Consider the following 21,073-nt stretch of genomic DNA (forward strand, 5'->3'; position numbering starts at 1 on the left):
GAGATGTCAGCCGCAGGGTGAGGTGCATACCTCCCCAACCCAGGAAGCTGCTAGTTTGTTTTTAACAGTGTTTAATTTAAAGATCACTAAATTCCCTAAGTTATACCTTAGTTAATGGCTGCGTCAATGTCCAACTTATATATGTAAATGCCATCAAAGGAGGGTCCTTTTTGTTCACTCTTGAGTCCTCAGAACCTTCCATCATTGCTTGCACAGAGTAAACAGGAAAGAGTTGCTGTATTTGTAGAATGAATGACTATATGTGATTATTCTTATGTATCAGTAAAATTAGAGTTTTAAAGATGATTAAGTTACATACGGTTTAGTTCAAATTTTCATTATCCTATTTTTTTATACCCCTAAACCAAAAATGACAAGTAGAAACCAAAAACCTAGAAAATTCTAAAAATTTCCAGATTCCAACTTGCAGGGCAAAGTTAACACCCTACAAGTCTAACAGTTTAAGAGTTTTATACATTTAAAAACAGAGCCATGTGGTATACTTAATGTGGACTACTGTCAAGGATAAAAATATGGGTTAGGATCACTGCCAGGATTCTAATTCTTGTCCCTTCACTTAATAACTATGACGTTGGGGAAGTTCTCTGTGCCTCCTCTGTAAAATACTCTAAGACTCATATGAGGCATTACAGACATATAGAACTCCCAACAAAGGGTCTAGCATGTGGCAAAAGCTTAATAAAGTGTTTCCCAATACTACTAATAGTGAAGCAAAAAGTAAAAGTAGTAACGATAGAGTCCTTACCATCCATTTTCCAATTGACAATGGCTTTTATGTTATGGGAAAGAACACTGTGCTAAGGTCCATATGGAATACCTCAGTTAATCAATACACATTTCAATAGCAGAGCTGAAGACTGGGGCCAGGACTGAGCCCAAATTAGAACTGGCCCAAGAAGTCAAGAGACACATAATTATAAGTCAAGTTAAAAAACCCTAACAGGAATGGATAGACAAGCAGACACCAAAGGTCAGGATGAAATAGTGGTTTTATTTTTTTTTTTTAAAGATTTTATTTATTTATTTGAGAGAGAGAGAGAGCGCAAGAGGGGGGAGTGGGAGAGGGAGAAGCAGACTCCCTGCTGAGCAGGTAGCCCGATGCAGGACTCGATCCCGGGACTCCAGGATCATGACCTGAGCCGAAGGCAGTCGCTTAACCAACTGAGCCACCCAGGCGCCCTGAAATAGTGGTTTTAAACCAAGCAGATCAAAAGTAGAATCCAGTAAGCAGGATACCCAGAGAACTGAGAACTGAGGAAAAACACAACAGTGCCCTCCAACACCTAGGGGAACTGCCTCTTGATGGAAATTCTGGATTAGTCAGAAAGTTCCTTACCTTTCACCTTCTAGCCAGCAAGACTGTCTTAATCGGCCAATTAAACCAGGATATGAGTATTCCTGAATTAGTTAAGAAGTATAGGAATGAAATGAAGTGTACTAAAAAGTCCCATAATATAAGTAACAACATATTTAGTCATTGCATACCATTTTATGTTAATTTTTTTTGTTTTTTTGAATTGTCCAAAGGTACACCTGCACCCTCCATTAATCTTAGATAATAAGCACAATTTTCATCAACTGCAGTGAATTCTTCATACCCCAGTTAATAAGCTAAAAGCTCCCCAGTTCACACTGCCTATGTGTTGACCTGTGAAATCTTCATTTTTTTTTAAATTAGAAGGTGGCTCAGGAAGCAATAACCTCATGCTTGCCTAGTAGATTGGGCCAGAGTGAGTAATACGTTAAGACAATTTTCAGCAGAACAAAACAAGAGTGGTGCTTAATTTATGAAATTAAAATACCTAGTCAATCTCACTGAAAAGGATAGTGATCAAAACTCCTGAGGCTTGGGAAGAAAGGACAAAGACCAATATAAGCATATACTGTAGGACTGAAACAAAGCAGCTGTTTGGTGGTGGCCTATATGAGAAGGCAGGAAAGCAAAGTGCAGCTAGGGAGAATATTCTCTGGTTTCCTGGGTAACAGGAGACAGACTGCAAGGAATGGAGCTGAGGAAGGTGCTTCCAGAAGAAAAGCAAGAAAAATGCCACCACACGAGATTCTCTGCAGGAAGATAACAAGACATGTTCAATAAGTGTAGCTAGGCAGGTTTTCAACCCGATGTTGGAAAGATGAACTAACCCGAAGTCCTGATGAATTATTTTTGGAAATCCATTTCCTCGGTAGGTACACACAGTTACTTAACCAGCATTCCTTGTCTTACATAATTGAAAACTGATTGAGAAAATGCATTTAGTGCCTTCGAAGAGAAATAGATGGGTGCTATACATAGGAAAGGACTCAACAGTTGAATCACAGAGCAGGACTTCCTGCTGACAAATGAAGGATCTGAAGCATCTCTGGGTCAGTAACACCGACCCTGCTGGTTCTTTCTGTAAGTCATCATTGTTATTCCAGACACAAGCTGCCCTAATAATCCTATCAAATTCACTTGAACTCAATTCAGTAGAAGAAAATTAAAAAGATTCATCCAATTTGATACTTGAAATACCCGCAAATGGGCAAAATGTGTTTTATTGCCATTCTAAAGCAGGGCTTCGTCAAAATGCTAGGATCAGTTTGTGCCTTGAGACGACACTCCCTGGAGTTAATTGCTACATGAAACAGAGACATTTTATAACAAAAGCATAATGAGATAATCACAATAATTTCTAAAAATCGACAATTTAACCCTGGCAATTTGGATGGACAGCACATCTGCAGATGGCTTAAAGAATAGCACATCACTTAAGGCATATACTTTTTTTTTTTTTCCCTAAAGTGAAGAGAAAAGGACTGTCCTGTTGATTTCCTGTTGGATGGCAAAGCATAGTTTTGGCAGTGCTGCCTTGTGAAGGGTTGTTTACCACTTGGAAAAGGGTTTCCTATTAGACATGTACTGAATATGTTTCAATGTCACAGAACAGTGTCAGCTGTGTAGCTGCCAAAAATGACATCAATTCTCACCCCCACAAAGACAGACATTGTTAGGGGTACCATTAGTGAGGCACACACTTATTCTTTCCTCTACTTTTCCTCTATGGAGTAAGAGATCAAGGCGTTCTAGTGGAATTATCTTTCCAGAGAATAACAAACACTTAAAAGAACTGAACCACAAAGGTTTTAAATAATATACAAGTTAATGGAAAAAATGACAGCAATGGATGCAATGACAAAATTTTCACATAAGAATAGACATAAGTAGAAATACATGTGGACATATACGTGTGTATATATACACACACTGTTTTCAGAAAGTATTTACTACGTGAACTGTATTTTAATCCTCTCAAACTATATGGTGCATTATCTATTTTTTATGTTATACTGTCTGATTTAAATGTTACATACAAACGATGAAAACTCAGTAAAGGTTTTCCTATCCTCTATGCTGCATAATAGTAATAAAATCTACAATTACTTAAATTATTTTTGAAGAAATGCTATATGCCTATAATTTTTTAAGTAGCTTCTATCTGCCAGGTTCTTTCATTACATATACAAATTACTATAATGTAATATCTACAAGCTAGTTATGATTATCCTCCTAGGTTACTGAGGAAGAAACTGAGCTCAGAAAGATCACTGGAAGAGACCAGAGTCACCTAACAAGCAAATGGTAAAGCTGGGATTCAAAACCTATTCTTTCTAATTTCAAAACCTGTACTCACTCTCTACTATGAGTTGCCGCCCATTACTACTAATATCCTATCTGAATAATTCCAACACCAAAAAAAAAAATACTAAGGAGGCATTAATAATTACACCCTAGGAATTAACTATTAAATGAGTATCTGACCCACAATTCCCCAACAGTAGATACACAATGGAAAAGGCTGGAATGAAAGGAGGGATGGAATAAGAGAAATAAAATGTTTTCACTCATTAATTTATCAAATATTTACTGAGTGACAATGATTTCCCAGACTCTGATAGGAGATACAATGGTTAGGAAAATGATTCAGTCTCTCACCTCACAGAATTTATAGACAAGTGTGGAAAATTTTCATTAATGAAATAATCACCCCGCAATATATAAAATTTTCTCTGCTAATGCTGCCTGGCAGAGGTACATGGCATTACTTAAAGTGTGTAAAAGGGTATGTGATGTAGTCAGGGTGGTCAAGGAAGGCTTGCCTGAGGATGTAACAACAAAGAAAAACCCTTACTTAACAGATGTTAACATGGAGGGAAGGGAATGTGTTCCAGATCATGGGAACTACATGTTCAAAAGCCTGAGGCTGTATTAGGGGTTGAGAAGGACTGAAAACAGCTAGTGAAGCTGGAGTGCAGCGAGTGAGATGGAGGATGGGGGGAGATAAAGATGAAGAGGCAGCTGGTGCTAGGTCTTCTAAGATTATGTTAAGGAGTACTGTATTTCCCCTAAGAGCAATTGGAAGCTATTGAAGGTCACTGACTATTTGAAGGTCTTTGAAAATGATTGACTTTAATTGTGAGGCTGTGACACTGAGAGCAAGGTTAGGAGGCTATTGCAATCATCCAATCAAGGGCAGGAGGGAGCTTTGGATTAGGGTGACAGCAGTAGAAACTTAAAGAAGTGAAGAAAATTGAGAGATATTTAGGACATTGCAGCCATGGTTATTGTTATAGTTGTTGGCTGTGGTTATAATTCTGGTTATGGTTACAATTACGGTTATAGTGTGGTTATGCAGGCAGAGGGAGTAAGGATTAAAAAAATGACTCAGGTCTCTTGCTTGACTAACAACACACAAGGCGGTTACTCATTGAAGGAAGCAACAGAAGAGACTTGCTGGAGTTGATCATGTGTTATGACCTTCACATGTAGAGTTCACTGTACCTTTGAAATATTCAAAAGGAGATATAGGTTAGGTAGCTGTTCAGCTGTATGGTCTTGGAGCTGGAAGGAGAGGCCTGCCTAGCAAGAGGAAGATAGCAAGTCAAATGTAAATTGGTAGTATGGCGGTCATGAGAGCTATTCACCAAATCTTTCCAGCTCTCTGTCCTCTGGGTACATGGTAGGGTTGAACAACCTAACCCAAATTTATCACTCAGGGGATCATCAAAAAAAGAAACCACTTTAACATTTCAACACAGGGAATTTAATGAAGGGAATTTTTTTACAAAGGAGTTGAAAGAGTTGAGAGGTCAAATAAAGGATGGAAAGCAACAGAGGACAACTCTACAACATCCTCAGAAGAGAGCCAAAGAAAGTAGTATTATCAGACCCCAGGAGGCACTTGTTGGAGCTGGAACCACATCAGCTCTGTCTGTTAGGAGCTGAAATCATAGAGAGGCTTCTGCTGCTGCAGATGCCCTCCAAAACTGAGAGGAGGACAGGATGAAATCATCTAGTTTCTCCACTCCTCCCACCTCTCATTCTCCCATCTCTATCTCCCAATGGCCAAAGCACCTGGAAGCCAAATAGCAAGACAACTTGGGAAACAGGTCCCTTAGCAAACCAAAGCAAGGTTGAGAAGGGTTAAGAATGGACTCAGAGCAAACAGGCAAAAGACTGGCACAGTGTGGTCATTCACTAGTTCTGATCAATGAGTTGAGAGCACAAGTAAGAGGACAGTTTTAGAAAATTCAATTACCTATGGGAGACTCTCTAATGCTCTTCCTTTTGTCTTAAAAACCAGTAACATTCCAGATAACAACTTCTCCATGAACCGGGGTCCAAGAGTGAATACAATATGGAGGAGAGGCCCCAGCCAACCCACAAAGGAAGTATAGCATATAACCTGTGTGAAAAACAAATCTTTCTCTAGTAAGCCACTGAAGTTTGGGGACATGAAAATTGTTTGCTACTCACAGTATGAACTAGCCTATACTGGGAGATACAAAAATTACAAGTGGGGTCATGTCCCCTTTAACTTTAAAGAGAGAAGTTGCACAAGACAAGGAGGGGAGGAGGAGGAGGAGAGTTGGGGGGGAGGAACATGCAGACTTTTGGTGCTAAGTGCAGAGCCGCAAGCGGGGTTCAATCCCACAACCCTGAGATCATGACCTGAGCTAAAATCAAGAGTCTGATGCTTAACCAACTGAGCCACCCTGGCGCCCCACAGTAAAAATAATTTTAGACAATTTTTAGTGAGGTAAATTAATGGGAGTGGAAAATCCTTTCTCATTCTCCCATTAATATTTATTGTTCTCTATTAAATGCTTTCAAATTTACCATTTGCTGAATCAACTTAAATGTGAGACAATTAGTCTTATGTTTGTATACAGGACATATTCATAATTAAAGGCTATTTTCGTCCCCATCCCAACTAATATAAAATGATAACTTAATTTAAAAGTAGATCACACCTAGAATGTGGTTCACATCCCAGCTTTGTCAATAACTTTCACACCATGGGCAAGACAAACATTTATAGATGTTATTTTTCTAAAGCCAGCTAGCTTCCTCTGAAATGCCAAAATTTGAAGTGCCTTCAGAATGTCTTTGCAAGGCTACTCTTACATGGATAATATCAATTATCATTCATTCTGCACAGATCATATTTAGTTAAAAGTCACAACTCCAAGCACCAACCAAATAAGCAGCTTAATGCAGCATAAATGGTAGAACTTTTAAAATCAGAAAATGCAGGTTAAAGTACTGATAACGTACAACTACAATTGTTTCTGACAAGCCATGGAGCACCACTAAAGCCCTATTTCCCTATTTTCACAAATTAAAAAAGGATGCCTAATTCAAAGATTCATGATGAGAATAAAATGGAAAAGCACCTTGCCAGCTATAATGTCAACTTCAAAAAGACATGATGCATTATAACATGATAGATACTGTGTAAATGAAGGGTGGCTCCTACAACAGATAGCTGTTACTGTATTTTGTTGAAGTCGTTGTTTGCTAGCCGAAGAGAACATTAATTTTTTTTGTCCATGCTAAAGCTGGTGTCATTCTACCAAATACGAAGAAAAAGTACAATAAAATTTCAACTTTTCAAAGAAAGGGAACTCAAAACAGAAATCCAGAGTTTAAATTTACTTTTGACATATCCTAAATTTGTAATTCAGCAGATACACTTACCTAATAAGACTTTAATACTGTCACTGTGACTGTTTCTCTAAATAAACACTGAATGAGGGTGGTCTTGGAGGATTTGGGGAATGATCCTGGGAAGAAAAATAAAAGGCTGCATGGTATTTGTAGGTACTAGAACAGTAATTATGCTGGAATGTAGAGGCATTAGAGGTTGATTTCATTGAAGGGCATATGTGACCTTACGTTCTCTGAAATACATGCCTATAAAACCTAAAAAGGAGTATTGATAATTACCAAAAAGCCCATAGGCAAAACTGTTTTCTTACAAAATCTAAAAATTCTTTCGAAGAAAATCATTTTATTATTTGAGAATATGGGATTCCAGCCTATAAATAGCTGTTTTACATTTCTCACACTTTCCTAAATTATACAAATATAAATGCATGATGTAAATAAAAATAAGCATTATTTACTCTAGCATTGTCCACAATCTCTTTTATTGTCCCCTGGAAGGCCATTCAGATGACAGAGATGCAAAAGGGAGGGGGAATAAACATGCAGAGAAATTCCTCAGAGTCAAAAAACTTCCTTAACAGGGGGGGCGGAGCAACATGGCGGAGGAGTAGGAGACCTGGATTTCGTCTCCTCTCAGGAATTCAGCTGGATAGGGATCAAACCATTCTGAACACCTACAAACTCAACAGGAGATCGAAGAAAAGAATAGCAACAACTCTCTGAACAGAAAAGCGACCACTTTCTGGAAGGTAGGACCTGCGGAGACGTGAATCCGAGGTGATATTCAGGAGGATAGACGGCGGGGGAGGGGCCTCTGTCGGCCGCTTCTGGCAAGTGATAGAGCCGCGGAGCACAAAATCGGAACTTTTAGAAGTCAGCTCCGCTGAGGGACGTCACTCCAGTGGCTAAGCAGGGGGTGGAACCCTCGCGGGACAGTGTGGTCTCAGGACCCTCGGGGTCACAGAAAGACCGGGGGTGCCCGAGTGCGGCAGAGCTCCCAGGTATCGGAGCAGGGAAGCCGGCTGCAGAGACAGAGCCCAGACGCGAGCTCTCAGCTCAGGGTTGTCATAAACCGTGATCTGCGGCACAGTCGGGCCACTGCTCCTCCAGCAGGGACCAAACAAGCGGCAGATCCGGGGAGACTCACCTTCTTCCCCCGGGAGGAGAGGTGCGGGAGCGCACTGCAGGGATCTGCTGGGTTTGGAGACTCCACCCGGGGTCGGGTGCCAGAGATAGAAACGCGCGGTCACAGGCCAGGTGAGCACGGAGTGCGGCCGGAGACCGGGGAGAAGGGAGTGACTGACTGCTTTTCTCTGGGGGCTCACTGAGGAGCGGGACCCCGAGTTCTTGGCTCCTCCGGGGCAGAGACTGGGAGGCCGCCATTTTCACTCTCCGCCTCCAAAGCTGTACGGAAAGCTTGCAGGGAACAAAAGCTCCCGAGAACAAACCCGAGCAGATTACTTAGCCCGGACCAGGCAAGGGCAGGGCAATTCCGCCTCCGGCAAAGACATTTGGGAACCACGGCAATAGGCCCCTCCCCCAGAAGATCAGTGAGAACAGCCAGCCAAGACCAAGTTTACCGATCAATGAGAATGGCAGAACTCCAGCGCTAGGGGAATACTGCACATAGAATTCATGGCTTTTTTACCATGATTCTTTAGTCTTTCAAAGTTAATTATTTTTTTTAACTGTCTTTTTTTCTTTTTTTTTTTTTTGAATTTTTTTTTCCCTTTTTCAACCAACATCTTATCAATCCCTTTTTTAAAAAACATTTTTATTTTTCATTTTTAGAGTCATATTCTATCCCTTCATAGTAGTTACCCATATTTTTGGCATATATATATAAGTTGTTTTCTCTTTAAAATTTTGAGATACTTTCTTCTAACAGATCAAAATATACTCTAAATCTCTAGTGTATGGTTTTTTTCTACTCCCCTGCCTGATCACATTCTCTCCCTTTTTTTTTCTTCTTTTTTTTTTTAAATCCTCTTCTTTCTTTTTTCAAACAACTTATCAATTCCTTTTATAAAATTTTTTATAATTTCCATCTTTACAGTCATATTCCATCCCTTCATCATATCAACCCTTATTTTTGTACATACATAAGTTTTTCTTTCTTTAAAATTTTGGGAGGCACTTTCTTTTAACAGACCAAAATACACCCAACATCTAGTGTGTGGCACTGATCTATAAACCAGCCTGATCATATTTGATCACATTCTGTTTTTGTTTTGTTTTGTTCTGTTTTTGTTTTTATCTTTATCTTTTTTTTTCTTTTTTTTTCTTTTTCTTTTTTCTCTTTCCCTTTCTTTTCCCACTGCTTCAGGTCTTTTCTGATTTGTTTAGAGTATATTTTCTGGGGACGTTGTTACCCTGCTAGCATTTTGTTCTCTCATTAATCTATTCTCCTCTGCACAAAATGACAAGACGGAAAAAATCACCTCAACAAAAAGAACAAGAGGTAGTACCGACTGCCAGGGACCTACTCAATACGGACATTAGTACGATATCAGATCTAGAGTTCAGAATCATCACTTGAAAGATACTAGCTGGGCTTGAAAAAAGCATGGAAGTTATTAGAGAAACCCTTTCTGGAGAAGTAAAAGAACTAAAATCTAACCAAGTAGAAATCAAAAAGACTATTAATGAGGTGCAATCAAATATGGGGGCGCTAACTGCTAGGATAAATGAGGCAGAAGAGAGAATCAGTGAGAGAGAAGACCAAATGATGGAAAATCAAGAAGCTGAGAAAAAGAGAGATAAACAACTACTGGATCACGAGGGCAGAATTCGAGAGATAAACGATACCATAAGACAAAACAACATTAGAATAACTGGGATCCCAGAAGAAGAAGAGAGAGAGGGGCAGAAGGTATAATGGAGCAAATTATACCAGAGAACTTCCCTAATTTGGGGAAGGAAACAGGCATCAAATCCAGGAAGCACAGAGAACCCCTCTCAAAATCAATAAAAATAGGTCAACACCCCAACATCTAATAGTAAAACTTACGAGTCTCAGAGACAAAGAGAAAATCCTGAAAGCAGCTTGGGAGAAGAGATATGTAACCTACAATGGTAGAAACATTAGATTGGCAACAGACCTATCCACAGAGACCTGGCAGGCCAGAAAGGACTGGCAGGACATATTCAGAGCACTAAATGAGAAAAATATGCAGCCAAGAATACTATATCCAGCTAGGCTGTCATTGAAAATTGAAGGAGAGATAAAAAGCTTCCAGAACAAACAAAAACTAAAGGAATTTGCAAACACGAAACCAGCCCTACAAGAAATCTTGAAAGGGGTCCTCTAAGCAAAGAGAGAGCCTAAAAGCAACATAGACCAGAAAGGAACACAAACAATATACAGTAACAGTCACCTTACAGGCAATACAATGGCACTAAATTCCTATCTTTCAATAGTTACCCTGAATGTAAATGGGCTAAATGCCCCAATCAAAAGACACAGTCTATCAGATTAGATTAAAAAACAAGACCCATCGATATGCTGCCTGCAAGAGACTCATTTTAGACCCAAAGACACCCCCAGATTGAAAGTGAGGGGGTGGAAAACCATTTACCATGCTAATGGACACCGAAAGAAAGCTGGGGTGGCAATCCTTATATCAGACAAATTAGATTTTAAACCAAAGACTCTAATAAGAGATGAGGAAGGACACTATATCCTACTTAAAGGGTCTATCCAACAAGAAGATCTAACAATTGTAAATATCTATGCCCCTAACATGGGAGCAGCCACTTATATAAGCCAATTAATAACAAAAGCAAAGAAACACATCAACAACAATACAATAATAGTGGGGGACTTTAACACCCCCCTCACTGAAATGGACAGATCATCTAAGCAAAAGATCAACAAGGAAATAAAGACTTTAAATGACACACTGGACCAAATGGACTTCACAGATATATTCAGAACATTCCATCCCAAAGCAACAGAATACACATTCTTCTCTAGTGCCCATGGAACATTCTCCAGAATAGATCACATCCTAGGTCATAAATCAGGTCTCAACCGGTACCAAAAGACTGGGATCATCCCCTGCATATTTTCAGACCACAATGCTTTGAAACTAGAACTCAATCACAAGAGGAAAGTTGGAAAGAACTCAAATACATGGAGGCTAAAGAGCATCCTACTGAAGAATGAATGGGTCAACCAGGAAATTAAAGAAGAATTTAAAAAATTCATGGAAACCAATGAAAATGAAAACACAACTGTTCAAAATCTTTGGGATGCAGCAAAGGCGGTCCTAAGAGGAAAGTATATAGCAATACAAGCCTTTCTCAAGAAACAAGAAAGGTCTCAAGTACACAACCTAACCCTACACCTAAAGGAGCTGGAGAAAGAACAGCAAATAAAGCCTAAACCCAGCAGGAGAAGAGAAATAATAAAGATCAGAGCAGAAATCAATGAAATAGAAACCAAAAGATCAGTAGAACAGATCAACGAAACTAGGAGCTGGTTCTTTGAAAGAATTAACGAGATTGATAAACCCCTGGCCAGACTTCTCAAAAAGAAAAGAGAAATGACCCAAATCAACAAAATCATGAATGAAAGAGGAGAAATCACAACCAACACCAAAGAAATACAAACAATTATAAGAACATATTATGAGCAACTCTATGCCAGCAAATTAGATAACCTGGAAGAAATGGATGCATTCCTAGAGATGTATCAACTACCAAAAGGGAACCAGGAAGAAACAGAAAACCTGAAAAGACCTATAACCACTAAGGAAATTGAAGCAGTCATCAAAAATCTCCCAAAACACAAAAGCCCAGGGCCAGATGGCTTCCCAGGGGAATTCTACCAAACATTTAAAGAAGAATTAATACCTATTCTTCTGAAATTGTTCCAAAAAATAGAAATGGAAGGAAAACTTCCAAACTCATTTTATGAGGCCAGCATTACCTTGATCCCAAAACCAGACAAAGACCCCATCAAAAAGGAGAATTACAGACCAATATCCCTGATGAACATGGATGCAAAAATTCTCACCAAAATACTAGCCAATAGGATCCAACAGTACATTAAAAGGATTATTCACCACGACCAAGTGGGATTTATCCCTGGGCTCCAAGGTTGGTTCAACATCCGCAAATCAATCAACGTGATACAATACATTAACAAAAGAAAGAACAAGAATCATATGATCCTCTCAATAGATGCAGAAAAAGCATTTGACAAAGTACAGCATCCTTTCTTGATCAAAACTCTTCAGAGTATAGGCATAGAAGGTCCATACCTCAATATCATAAAAGCCATCTATGAAAAACCTACAGCGAATATCATTCTCAATGGGGAAAAACTGAGAGCTTTCCCCCTAAGTTGAGGAACGCGGCAGGGATGTCCACTATCACCACTGCTATTCAACATAGTATTGGAAGTCCTAACCACAGCAATCAGACAACAAAAAGAAATAAAAGGCCTCCAAATCGGCAGAGAAGAAGTCAAACTCTCACTCTTTGCAGATGATATGATACTTTATGTGGAAAACCCAAAAGACTCCACCCCAAAACTGCTAGAACTCATACAGGAATTCAGTAAAGTGGCAGGATATAAAATCAATGCACAGAAGTCAGTGGCATTCCTATACACCAACAACAAGTCAGAAGAAAGAGAAATTAAGGAGTCGATCCCATTTACAATGGCACCCAAAACCATAAGATACCTAGGAATAAATCTAACCAAAGAGGCAAAGGATCTGTACTCAGAAAACTATAAAATACTCATGAAAGAAATTGAAGAAGACACAAAGAAATGGAAAAATGTTCCATGCTCATGGATTGGAAGAACAAATATTGTGAAGATGTCAATGCTACCTAGAGCAATCTACACATTCAATGCAATCCCCATCAAAATACCATCAACTTTTTTCAAAGAAATGGAACAAATAATCCTAAAATTTGTATGGAACCAGAAAAGACCCCGCATAGCCAGAGGAATGTTGAAAAAGGAAAGCAAAGCTGGCGGCATCACAATTCCGGACTTCCAGCTCTACTACAAAGCTGTCATCATCAAGACAGTATGGTACGGGCACAAAAACAGACACATAGATCAATGGAACAGAATAGAGAGCCCAGAAATGGACCCTCAACTGTGTGGTCAACTAATCTTTGACAAAGCAGGAAACAATGTCCAATGGAAAAAAGACAGTCTCTTTAACAAATGGTGTTGGGAAAATTGGACAGCCACATGCAGAAGAATGAAACTGGACCATTTCCTTACACCACACACAAAAATAGACTCCAAATGGCTGAAAGACCTCAATGTGAGACAGGAGTCCATCAAAATCCTAAAGGAGAACACAGGCAGCAACCTCTTCGACCTCAGCCACAGCAACTTCTTCCTAGAATCATCGCCAAAGGCAAGGGAAGCAAGGGCAAAAATGAACTATTGGGACCTCATCAAGATAAAAAGCTTTTGCAAAGCAAAGGAAACAGTCAACAAAACCAAAAGACAACTGACAGAATGGGAGAAGATATTTGCAAATGACCTATCAGATAAGGGGCTAGTATCCAAAATCTATAAAGAACTCATCAAACTCAACACCCAAAGAACAAAGAATCCAATCAAGAAATGGGCAGAAGACATGAACAGACATTCTTCCAAAGAAGACATCCAAGTGGCCAACAGACACATGAAAAAGTGCTCAATATCGCTCGGCATTAGGGAAATCCAAATCAAAACCCCAATGACATACCACCTCACACCAGTCAGAATGGCTACAATTAACAAGTCAGGAAATGACAGATGTTGGCGGGGATGTGGAGAAAGGGGAACCCTCCTACACTGTTGGTGGGAATGCAAGCTGGTGCAGCCACTCTGGAAAACAGTATGGAGGTTCTTCAAAAAGTTGAAAATAGAGCTACCATATGATCCAGCAATTGCACTACTGGGTATTTACACCAAAGATACAAAAGTAGGGATCCGAAAGGGTACATGCACCCCGATGTTTATAGCAGCAATGTCCACAACAGCCAAACTGTGGAAAGAGCCAAGATGTCCATCGACAGATGAATGGATAAAGAAGATGTGGTATATATACACAATGGAATATTATGCAGCCATCAAAAGGAATGAGATCTTGCCATTTGCAACGACATGGATGGAACTGGAGGGTATTATGCTGAGCGAAATAAGTCAAACAGAGAAAGACATGTATCATATGACCTCACTGATATGAGGAATTCTTAATCTCAGGAAACAAACTGAGGGTTGCTGGAGTGGGGGGTGGGGTGGGAGGGATGGCGTGACTGGGTGATGGACACTGGGGAGGGTATGTGCTCTAGTAAGCGCTGTGAATTGTGCAAGACTGTTGAATCTCAGATCTGTACCTCTGAAACAAATAATGCAATATATGTTAAGAAAGAAAAAAAAAAAGAAGAAGAATGTAGGAGGGGAAGAATGAAGGGGGGGACATCGGAGGGGTAGACGAACCATGAGAGACGATGGACTCTGAAAAACAAACTGAGGGTTCTAGAGGGGAGGGGGGTGGGAGGATGGGTTAGCCTGGTGATGGGTATTGAGGAGGGCACGTTCTGCATGGAGCACTGGGTGTTATGCACAAACAATGAATCATGGAACACTATATCTAAAACTAACGATGTAATGTATGGGGATTAACATAACAATAAAAAATTAAAACAAAAAAACAAAAAAACTTCCTTAACATTTAAAATGACTAACTCCATTTTCATTAGATAATTAAGACAACATAATTATATTTTTTAAATGACAATGTAGTATGTCCAATTTCCCTAAAGCTACTGAGGTGTTTATGAACAGCTGAAAATAAATTTGATCATCTTCTACTATAATAAACAGCATTAATTTTGATGTTGTTGTCTGGAAAGGTAAAGTATGTGGGTGTCGTCTGGCACAAGGGGAAAGGTTCTGCAGCTAACCAAATGTCCAGACGCATTTTCTTTTTTTTTTAAGGTTTTATTTTATTTATTTATTTGAGAGAGAGAGAGTGAAAGAGAGAGCACAAGATGGGGCAGGGTCAGAGGGAGAAGCAGACTCCCTGCTGAGCAGGGAGCCCGATGCGGGACTCCGGGATCATGACCTGAGCCAAAGGCAGTAGCTTAACCAACTGAGCCACCCAGGCACCCAGACGCATTTACTCTTTCAAGTGTTCTCATCATACTCTTAGTGTGGCAATCACAAATGACCACCAATATTGTCAGTTTAGCTTGGTTTAGAAATCTCTCTAGAGAGAATTAGAATGGCTTAGAGAAAACAGCTGCCTCTTTGGGGGTCTAGAAGGAAGCTACAACAATAGGACAGAAATCAATTCTAATGATTTTCCTTCACTGTTTATCTTTAATTAAAATAAAAATTATTTATGATTTAAATATGTTCAAAACACACAAAAATGTGTTTTGTTTACTTCAACATGCTATAGACTTATTGAGAATGTATAATCGAGGCAGAGTTGATAGATAGAAACAACAGCCCTGATCCATAGAACTTTCAGGCCATGCAGAGTCTGTTAATTTGGTCAATTCAGTCCGAAAAACCAATTGCTGTAGGATAAGGGATGTTCACCAAGGAAAATGCAAACTATATAAGAGAAATCCCCATTACTGTTACTGTCAAGATTCCACTGCATCTATTCAACTCTGTCTAAGCATTCTTTGAACTATGTCACATCAGCTGGTTCATTTGCATCTCAGTTTTATTCATAAATTGCCATACTTTAAAAATAAAATTACATCAATGAAGAAAATCTTAAGTAGGAAGAAGTTCTAAATCCCACTTTGTAAACATTCCTTAAAAATTATGCAAATCAGAATGGAAAATGCTTCTGCTTAGAGTCACCTAAATGACCACATTTCATTAAAAATAACTTGCCAATGAATGTAAGACAAACCACCATCTTCTCTGTACCAGTAAGTCAAAAAAATGAAAGGCTGCTGATTAAAAGAAGACACACCATAGACTTTTTCCTAGTTTCAGAGATGCTAAATGTGTGCTTAGAATCAATGAAATATGGTAGTTTTTTGTTTAGTTACCTTCTTCATATAAAACATCTAAAAGCTGACCCAATGGAAGTTCACAGGTAGGCTCATTCAATAATTTAAACTCAGCCTAGTTTCATAAATCAGGAACTAATTTGTTAAGTATAACCTGCTGGTACACTGTTGGTAAGTATAACTACAACTCTGTTATGATTTCTAAATTCTAAGTAAATATCAGCCTAAATAACTAAATGCAACATGGGGATTGATGGGATTGACTGGATACTGAGGCTAACAGGCAGCTGGGGTTTTTCACCAACAAAGTAAAGAAGTGTATGTTATAAATTAAAGGGTGGAAGATTGTTGATCCAGTCATAAAAGCTGTTGTGTGGTTTTTTTTGTTTTTGTTTTTTGTTTTTGTCAACTAGTTACAGTACCATAAAAGGCAATACACTGTTTAGTACATGGTTCAGTTGGTAGAAAGTTAACTAGTTTGATCTTTAAAATAACATTCTTTATTCTCACCAATTCCTCAAATTTCCCAAGGTAAAAAGCACTGCCATTACCTACTATTTTATTTAGTTTAGTTTTGTTCCCCATTTTAGAGAGAAGGGAAGAGCCTTTGGGAACTCATAATACGTCCCATTTAAAAATAACACAGTTGGGGCGCCTGGGTGGCTCAGTGGTTAAGCATCTGCCTTCGGCTCAGGTCATGATCCCAGAGTCCTGGGATTGAATCCTGCATTGGGCTCCAGCCCCACATCGGGCTCCCTGCTGGGTGGAAAGCCTGCTGCTCCCTCTCCCACTCCCCCTGCTTGTGTTCCCTCTCTGTGTCTCTCTCTGTCAAATAAACAAATAAAATCTTTAAATAAATAAAAATAAAAATAACAGTTAATAACAATGTACTAATCAATGAGATTAATTTATAAGTTAAAACCACAAATTTATTTTTTAAAGATTTTATTTATTGAGAGGGAGGGAGGGAGAGAGAGAGAGAAAACAAGCAAAAGTGCAAGAGCAGGGGGAGGGAGAAGCAGACTCCCCACTGAGCAGGGAGCCCAACGCGGGGTGGGGCTCGATCCCAGGATGCTGAGAACAACACCTGAGCCAAAGGCAGATGCCCAACCAACTGAGCCACCAGGCGCCCCTAAAACCATAAATTTAAAACTTTCAGTTCTTTTCAAAGTTTAATATTTGGCCAGTATTCAATAATTAAAATCATCACAAATTTATTAAAACCCTACTAAAATCCGTTAGAGTGTTAGGTACTTAGCTCATAGCTAAGGACCATAAAGTAAATAAAAGATGATTCCTACCATCAAGAATGATCCTAAATTTATTGACTGTTCAACAATCACATATGACATTACATACCATTTACACCAATAATTTGGCTTCTATATGCAGAAAAAGAAATCCATTTCCTTGCTGTCTTCCGGACAAAGTGTTAGAATTCAATTTAGTTTGTATCATAATAGTAAAGGTACAGCTAAAATTCAATGCAATCCCTATCAAAATACCACCAGCATTTTTTCACAGAGCTGGAACAAACAATTCTAAAATCTATATGGAACCAGAAAAGACCCCGAATAGGCAGAGGAATGTTGAAAAAGAAAACCAAAGCTGGTGGCATCACAATGCCGGACTCCAAGCTCTATTACAAAGCTGTCATCATCAAGACAGCATGGTAGTGGCACAAAGACAGACACATAGATCAATGGAACAGAACACAGTCTCCGGAAATGGACCCTGAACTCTATGGTCAACTAATCTTTGACAAAGCAGGAAAGAATATGCAATGGAAAAAAGACAGTCTCTTCAACAAATGGTGTTGGGAAAATTGGACAGCCACATGCAGAAGAATGAAACTGGACCATTCTCTTACACCATACACAAAGATAAACTCAAAATGGATGAAAGACCTAACTGTGTGACAGGAATCCATCAAAATCCTTGAGGAGAACACAGGCAGCAACCTCTTTGACCTTGGCCACAGCACTTCTTGCCAGACACGTCTCTGGAGGCAAGGGAAACAAAAGCAAAAATGAACTATTGGGACTTCATCAGGATAAAAAGCTTTTGCACAGCAAAGGAAACTATCAAAAGAACTAAAAGGCAACCTATGGAATGGGAGAAGATATTCACAAATGACATATCAGATAAAGGGCTAGCATCCAAAATCAATAAAGAATTTATCAAACAACACCCAAAAGACAAGTAATCCAGTCAAGAAATGGGCAGAAGACATGAACAGACATTTTTCCAAAGAAGACATACAAATGGTCAACAGACACATGAAAAGATGCTCAACATCACTAGCCATCAGGGAAATACAAATCAAAACCACAATGAGATACCACCTCACACACGTCAGATTGACTAAAATGAACAACTCAAGAAACAACAGATGTTGGTGAGGATGTGCAGAAAGGGAACCCTCTTACACTGTTGGTGGGAATGTACCACTCTGGAAACTAGTATGGAGATTCCTCGAAAAGTTAAAAATAGAACAACCCAATAACCCAGCAATTGCACTACTGGGTATTTATCCAAAGGATACAAAAATAGTGATTCAAAGGGGCACAAGCACCCCAATGTTTATAGCAGCAATGTCCATAATAGCCAAAAATATGCAAAGAGCCCAGATATCCATCTACAGATAATCCAGAAGAGACTCTTAACTCTAGGAAACAAACTGCAGCTTGCTGGAGGGGAAGTGGGTGGGGGATGGGGTAATTAGTGGATGGGCATTAAGGAGGGCACTTAATGTAATGAGTACAGGGTGTTATACGCAACTGATGAATCACTAAATTCTACCCTTGAAACTAACAATACACTATATGTTAATTAAATTGAATTTAAATTAAAAAAATAATAAAGGTCAGTTGTAACACAGTAAAACAGAGTTTTATGGTATTTTCTCACACAAAAGCAGAAGCAGCAGTGCTACTTTTGTGTTTTCTGAAAGGCACTAGGTATGTTTAACATGATGAAAAATGTCCACAATTCAACCTATATATGACACCTTATCCTTCCACTTCTTCAGTCTGAAGGAATTAAGAAAGCGCTGAAAATTATTTTCATCAAATAGTGGGTAGAATGTTGCAAACACTGAATTTGGACTTAAATATGTGGGATTCATATCCCAGAACTACCACTTATTCTGAAAATTCACTTAATTTTTTGGGTCATAGTTGTCCCTATGAGAAAGGTGACAATGAAATATTATATGCAAAAGTAGTTTGTAAATATAACAGATTTAAGGTACCATTTTTCATGAGTGAAAATACTTGTCAATAAAGAAATCCACAATCCTCAGGAGAGGAATGTATTCAGCTTTTTTTCCCCCTTAATTTAAAGAAGATAATCATGCTGTGGTAGAGAGAACAGTGGCCTCCAAAGATGTTCATGTCCAAATCCCCAGAGCCTGTGAACATGTTACACTGTACATGGCAAAAAAGGACTCTGCAACGTGATTAAGGACCTTGAGATTATCACAGATTTTCTATATGACCCCACAAGGATCCTTGTAAGTAAAAAAGGGAGGTAGGAGAATCAGAGAAGTAGATAGGAAGGTAGAAGCAGAGGTCAAGATGATGTGATTACTGGCTTTGAAGATGAAAGGTAGGCTACAAGCCTAGGAATGTGGGAAGCCTCTAGAAGCTGGAAAAGGAAACAGATTCCTCCCTAGAGCCCTTGGAAAAGAATGCAGCACCACCAACACCTTGATTTCAGCCCAGGGAGACCTGTGTCAGACTTCCGACCTCCAGAAGAGTAAAATAATACATTTGTGTTGTTTTAACTCACTAACCATGTGATCATTTGTTATAGCAGCTTTAGGAAACTAATACAAAGGGTATCAGAGAGCATAAGTTGAATTCTAGTCCACTTGGCTTATTATAAGCACAAGCACAGGGCTGTGTGACTTTAAGCTCATCCCTCCTTGTTTCAAGTAGGGAAGCTGAATGAAGGTGATCTCTCAGATCTCCTCCATCTCAAAAATAGAATAATTAAACACTTTAACTTCTCCTTTGTTTCTTTTCCCCCCATCTTCTGTATCTCTTCCCCTCCGTGAATTAAAAGAACTATTTCCTCTCCGTTGTATTTTATGCTTCAGGAAGAAAGTAATTCCCTGTGCTAGCTGGTCTGGTAGAAACTGCTGAGGGATAATGAGGCCCACTTACCCTGATGAGCCATGTCAGCTGCTTTCCTTCACTGACAATAAGTACGGAAGTTCTCTTGCCCACTCCAATTTTCCCTCAGTCTATTTTCCAGGTCTCAAAATACACAGGCAGAAGTTACATAGGAATCCAATATGAACTCAAGGTCTCTAGAGAGTAGTTAGTTTCCTGGGCAATTATATGTAAAAATGTTCTCATCAAGATGATTCCCTTTAAAGACTGTCTTCAGCGCTAAGATTTTAAAAATTCATGATTTGTCATCCCCAATTATATGCAGGGAATTTATAAAAATCTGTGGGGGGGAAAAAACAATCTGTGGTTTCTCTGGATAAGGCCACTAACAACACAGTCAACCTTGAACCAAAAGGGTACACTAAACCACATACAACAATAGCCAGCAGCTTTCTTCAATCCTAAATTTTAACAGTTTTAACAGAACTCTTGAATCCAGGAATAAGACAACTGGAGTGTTAAGACTTTAATTCTTTAAACTTCAAACTTTGTCACAATATTGAACTGGATGATTATTCAATATTTAAAAATAAGAACTTAAAGTTTTTATTTTTGAAGAGTAAGGAAACATTCTATTACAAGTACTCATACCCTTATGAAAGAAGGCTGCAAAGTTCTATAGTTAAGATGACCCAGAAATTGCACTCCTAGCTATTTACCCAAAAGATTCAAATACTTGTACATGAATGTTTACAGCATCACTATTCACAATTGCCAAAAAGTGGAAACAACTTAAATGTCCATCAACAGATGAATGGATCAACAAAACATGGTACACCCAAACAATGAAATATTATTCAGCCATAAAAATTAAGAAGTACTGATAGATGCTACAACATGGATGAACCTCAAAAACATGCTAAGTGAAAGAATCCAGACACCAACG

General features: G+C 39.0%; 1 protein-coding gene across 2 annotated transcripts in view; it reads right to left on the reverse strand.

The window, feature by feature from the left end:
• Positions 1 to 21,073, reverse strand: part of IL1RAPL1 (interleukin 1 receptor accessory protein like 1) — a 1,364,983-nt gene that overhangs the window by 1,261,105 nt on the left and 82,805 nt on the right. The window contains exon 2 of one of the 2 annotated variants that reach the window (XM_078065380.1): positions 17,917 to 18,011. The exons of the other annotated variant lie outside the window; for it this stretch is intronic. The gene's annotated coding sequence lies outside the window, so the exon portion shown is untranslated. The remainder of the gene's footprint in view (positions 1 to 17,916; positions 18,012 to 21,073) is intronic. 2 annotated transcript variants of the gene reach the window in all.

This window comes from Halichoerus grypus, chromosome X (assembly GCF_964656455.1).
Source record: "Halichoerus grypus chromosome X, mHalGry1.hap1.1, whole genome shotgun sequence".
In the NCBI taxonomy this organism is placed as follows: Eukaryota; Metazoa; Chordata; class Mammalia; order Carnivora; family Phocidae; genus Halichoerus; species Halichoerus grypus.